The 6,154-nt window shown below is 34.9% G+C and overlaps 1 pseudogene; it reads right to left on the reverse strand.

Annotated features, from left to right (window-relative positions):
• The window catches only part of LOC117103694, an 18,173-nt pseudogene extending 13,602 nt beyond the window's left edge, over positions 1 to 4,571 (reverse strand).
• Positions 4,572 to 6,154: the final 1,583 nt, after the last annotated feature.

The raw sequence follows: 6,154 nt of genomic DNA on the forward strand, positions 1-6,154 counted from the left end.
TTTTGGACAGATGAGAGCTCCGATCCCTGGACAGACAGTATAATATTATTTCCAACTTTAAACTTTTTACATATTTGTCTATGTCTAGTCCTACTCCTCTTCTACTTTTTTCGACCTTAAGCACATTCTCATCTGAGTTTTCAAGAAAAAGACAATGATCCTGCCATCCTGCTAATCTCAATCGGCCGATGGCCAAAAAGCTAACCACTACCCACCACTAATTGCATCTGCTTTTTTGCTGTTTTGTAAATATTCAAGCATTCTTGTTACGAGCCATGTTCTCTTGACGATTATCTTTTCTAACCACCATTCTTAATGTCCTTATATAATTTTTTTTTCATTCAAAAAGTGCCTCTTGAATTTTTAATTATTAAAATAATTTCCCATAAGAACCCCTCGATTTTCATCTATTTCCATAAGCGCCCCCTCAATTTCCACTGTGTTTTCATAAGCGCCCCGTTTAAATAAGCGCCCCTCAGAAAGTGCAAAAAATATTTTTGGCGCCCGGGCGCTTATTCGCGCGAGTACGGTACGTTGTATTGAATCATTGAATTAAAGACTGCAATAATCATAACATTAACAAACAGGTATGATTAAACATTATCTGGCAAACAACAATCTGATCAAGTATGCCTGTATTACACAACCTCAGTACCGGTAATAATTCTGTAACTGCATACAGATAGCTTTTCCACTGGCGTCTAAAAGTCTTCTCGGTGGTTTATTGCCATTAGAATTACAGCAAAAGCGTACAGGGACTGCTCTTCGGTTTTCTGTTTTCTTTCTCAAGCAGCCCTGAAAAGGAAGTACTGTAGCTTGTAGTGTGTACATACAGCCACTGCGGTGACCTTGGTAAAAAACAAAAGGAATGGAAACTCTGGTAAAGTTTTAACAGGTTGTTTTGATTTTGATGAGTTTATGTGCTAGTCTGGCAGAGCTGCATACCTTCTGATTCCATGGCCTTGGGTAATTAACTTAATTAAGTTGATTATTACGAACTATTTTAAAGTTAATTTCAATGAAATTTATTCTCAAAATCTGAACAGGAGTGACATGATATATTTAGGCTCTATGCTATTTATAAAAGTTAAAAAAAACCACAAACTAATGCGATTAAAATAAGCTTTTTTCAGTTCACAAAGTAACACATTATTTTATTATTTCATGAATTTTTTATTTAGTAAACTTAATTTTAAAATGTTTAATAAATTAAAATTAAAGTTTATATTGGTTTACACTAGAGAGTATAAATTAAATATCGTAGCAATTTTATGCAAAAATGCAATAGTATTTGTGTAATTCTTGGAAATGTGTTTAATGATTTTCTCATGACTGTGGAACATGATTTGGTTTTGTAGACTGGTTTCAGTGTTGTTCATAAACTGGGTTTAGTTCCAGTCCCTAAGTTTGCCTTAATCAGTGAAAATTATTAAAAATAAATCCATTTTGGCACCAATGGCATTCCATATTTATTATTTATTTGAATGGCATTTCATAGTATACTTTTCCTCGGATTCGAACCAATACCCATCCAAATTCAACAACAAAACAAAAACAGATGCTAGTGGTGCTCTTCGAAACTATCTAACACTTAAATGTTTGACTTAATAGTGAATCCTGTGTACTTGCTGGGGGAAAATTAAATGTCAAACTAATAATAGAACATACTGCAGGAGCATTGGCCTGACCTTGGTAAATATAATAAATTATGTTTTATGGTGCTGCAGTGTTATTATTTCAGTTTTTAGTTCTGTTGAAACTACCTGTAAATCTGTGTTGACCTAAATATTATGGACTATAATAAAACAAAAACAACAAAAAACAAAACAAAAACAAGGTTGATTAAAACCCAAAGAAGTTGCTCAGCAACATTGAACATAAAAATCACAAAATCAGCAAAAAGGAAAACTAAAATCCAAAAACCGTTAAAAAAAATATCAATGGTTTCAATACAAAATAACTGCAAAAAATTTAACAACAAATACTTTTCTGAAGAATATTAAAATTAAGGATTGTGGAGAATACAAAGAAACCATGACACACCTTTTTTATGAATGCACTTACGTAGAAAATTTGTGCGCCACCTCACCCCCCCCCCACCACCCAAATCCGCCAATGGAAATAGGCCTAGGCCTACGCCACTGTTTCATGTCAATTAGAGACAACAGTATTATACAATTAATTCATACAGTATATCTTTTAAATTACACAATATGATTAAACCAGGTACTGTACTTGAAAACAATAAGGATCGAAGCAAAACTTACACGTCAAAAGTGTCAAATGTTGTCTACACAAAAACTGTACTTTATTAAAAGAGTAAGTCTACTAAAGGGGTGTTGTCAATGGAGATATGCACACAAATCAGTATACTGTGGTCACTGTGCAAGGGGTTGTCTGACAGCACATACCTGCTGACCACGATAGAGAGTGATTGATTGCACAAAGTTTTCCATGCTGGTGCATCTGCGCTAAAACTGTCTTTGTAGCTATGTATTGCGCGATATGAATCAACCTTTCAATGGAATCAACCTCTCTATGGAATTGTGTATCCATTCAATTATCTCCAAAAATACAAAAACAAAAAAAGTTTTTTTTGGTTTTTTTTGCGCCCCCCCCCCCAAAAAAATCCGCCCATGTATGAAAACATTGCAAAATTTTACCTGCCTGCACCGACCAAAAATTGACTGTATTTTCTCTCAAATGCTTTAAGAAATGTTTATTTCTTTGACAAATGTAAATCAAAATAACATTATAAACAAGTTCTTCTAACACAATAGAAATTCGAGTAGTTATTCATTGTATCCATACTGTACTGCTAATGTGTAACGTCGCTAGCTCTGTGAGCTAACGCATACTGCAGGAGCACAAACCAGCATATACGCACAGCTATATGTAAATACAGTATACTGATCATATCGATAACAACCAATGACTGCTACAACAGTTGATTATCAAAACTAACGTTAAAAGACGGCGAGCATGCATGCACTAGTGGAAAATTATTATCACACTTATTAGGCCGGCCTAGGACCGCCAAATTACGGCCGACTCAACGACATTTTCGTTCACAGTGCTTGTTTTAAGTCGGCCCAGGGCCGCTTTACGAACGTTCACACTTCTCCTTTGGGCCGGGTCGATGAATTGCAAGACAAATAGTTTGAGGCGATCGCATTACGTGATGGCGGAACAGTAAATCACAACCTAGAATAAACACATGGAATTCGCGCGAAACATGAATCTAATATCGAATATAATATATCCTTATACTTTTCGATTTTTTAAGTGTAGCATTCTGCTTCATGATTATGGCGACGATAATTATTATAATAACCAAGGCCTATAATAGGCCTTTTTCACGAATCGGTAGACATCTTGTAGTGATGACAAACATTGCGAATCAGCGGTGCGTAACCAACAGAAATAAGATAAGCTTTTGGGCTGATTTTCTGGCATCATGTTGTTTTAAAAATCATAACTCTATCACGGGGCGTCGTATCCAAAAAGTTTTTCCAGCAAAATGTTCTTAAAAGACCAGTCTACACCACTATATATGATTGAAAAAAAATTGAAAAATTTTTTGGACCTCTGAAATCAAGATTGAAAAATAAAAGCCTATCTCAGTAGTATATTAAAATAGGTATATGCATTACAGTGCTTAGTACTAGTAATACTCTGAACTAGCATTGTTTTAGTTACCATAATAATAGCGCAGCTCGACTTTACTCTGTGTAAGACCAGACTCGCCATTTTGAAACTCCATATGGAGTATGGGTAAACTGTATAGGCCTATGTAAGACTGAAGGTTGCTTAAATGTTTGGTCACAGACCGGGGACACAGATGGTGAATAAGTAGCATCGAGATCTATCTATTTGGCAATAATAATTATTTTCAAGTTCAATCACAAACAATTTTTAACGCTTTTTAGAACCAGCTTCGCTCATAACAATAACAAACGACTATTTTTTTTTCTGTCCTCGGGCTTCACGAACGTGGTTGGTGAGGATGACGTTCACAGAAAGAATGATACCGCTATACAGTGTTATGATTTTAGAATATAAACCTGTTAAATTAATGTGTGTCATACAAAAACGGGGTTTTTGTATAGCACATTTTTGTATAGCTCATGGCAACTTTTGTTGCCATGAGAAAAACTAATTTCAAATTTTATTTGACAATAAATCTATCTTGTATTTTGTATCTTGCATGAATGCATTTTACAATTAAATGAGCCGACTCACCAACACCTGAAGACCTTTCAAAACATATGGGCTGCAAATCTTCCTCCAAACAGCTTTTAATTGACACCAATCCACTAACACCAGCTCCAACAATGCCAACAGTTTTAATCGCCATCTTGGATTGCTTTGATTTGACTGAAAAATTTCACTTTAGTACAGGGGCCAACAACTGATCTTAAGCTCAGAAAATACAATACATCAATACAATACATGCGCACATTGGAAACACATCATGAATCTTGTTTACAATGTATCACGCCAAACATGCATGCCTCATACAGTTACAGTCGGTCATGTAGGTATAAGTGCAAGTCAGTTATTGACAACAGGAAATAGGTTAAAGATCATCAGTTCATGAACGATAGCTATCCTACTTTAACACAGACGCATAAATAACCTACTTTTATATTCAAAAATATACTTGGGATGTAATCAACCCAGTTTGAGTGTCCCAGAAACAAAATACCCATTCCTAGGCCTTAGGCAATTTAAAAAATATATATATAGCACTTGAAATGTTATGGCCTAAAACCGGCCCTTTGGACTAATTAAGATGGGGATGGGGAAATATGTTCATGTTTTTTGTCACCTTTACATTATGATATGGATATGAAATATAACAAGAACGTGGCTAACCCGGTTACTCTTCACTCTCGTTAAAAATTGGATTGGAATGATGACGTTATGATAATATTATGTCTAAATATTTATGATTGATTGATTGATTGATTGATTGATTGAATGAATTTATTCGATGCTCAACATGCACAAGCAATATAATAATGATTTGAGAACAAGAACAATAAAAATTAATGAGCATCAGGAACGCCAATCATTTATTTGTGGAAGTTAATCTTTAAGCTGTTATATGATAAAGATAAGAACTTTATTGTCATGACCACAAAACAAGGTGTACATGAAATTCGGTTTCCCTGATGCTTATTATGTAATGTTCTAGTTCTTTATCATATTCTTATATATTTATGGTCATCCTGTAATTGGTGTTTACAATGTTAGATGTACAAATACAAAAAAAAAATAAATAAAAAAAGTCGTATCATGATAACTTCCAAGATGGCATCCATTTTGGTGGAAAAAAAACAATGTAAAAACTCGGGTACAAATGCAATCTCAAAATAATGTTATACATATTACCTAAAACATCTAGATATAGTTAATGAACTACCACAACATAAACCCCATGGAAAACGAAATAGTGAAATTTTAGCTATAAAAGTTGTGGCCCAGAAATTTGCCGACAGTGGTCCTACACTGTGGGTCCGAACCTAGTGCCGACTAGACCCTCGGCCATGGTCCCGGAATAAAAATCCCGGTAAGGCTCATGTGAGAGTTTCTATGGCTTAGTATGATCCAAACGTGTGCTTTTAAACCAAAATATAAAGGAATTTAACTCCACCCGGATACTATACGCATTCCTAGGGCAGTTAGAATATAGGGTGGTGTTGGTATTCTATGTAGATATTGTTTGCTGTAAACATAAAATATAGTTCATGTGATGCTTTACACGCTGAGGTCACAACAAAATCAAAGTCGGTCTCGTCACCATTTATCAACCACCTGGATTATCCATTGCTGAATATCTTAACGGTTTTGAAAGGATGATTGCTCAATATATTTTACATCCATCTAAGGTTGTCTTCTGTGGCAACTTCAATATTCACATGGATGACGATAATGACATGGCAGCAAATTATTTCAAAACACTATTGAAATCCTTTGGCTTTTTGCAGCATGTATATTAGCCCACAAACTGTGGCAGGCACTGTCTCTTATTTTTTATTATTTTTCTCATTCTGGACAGCGCCACCAACGAGAAAGTTAATTTAGAGCAAAGATCTTATAAACACAAGATAGCGTTCTCCGGGATTTACGCGTGCAAATTCTGTAATAA

The sequence above is a fragment of the Anneissia japonica genome, unplaced genomic scaffold (genome assembly GCF_011630105.1).
Source record: "Anneissia japonica isolate Jap-2015-1 unplaced genomic scaffold, ASM1163010v1 scaffold288058_len748972_cov163, whole genome shotgun sequence".
Classification (NCBI taxonomy): Eukaryota; Metazoa; Echinodermata; class Crinoidea; order Comatulida; family Comatulidae; genus Anneissia; species Anneissia japonica.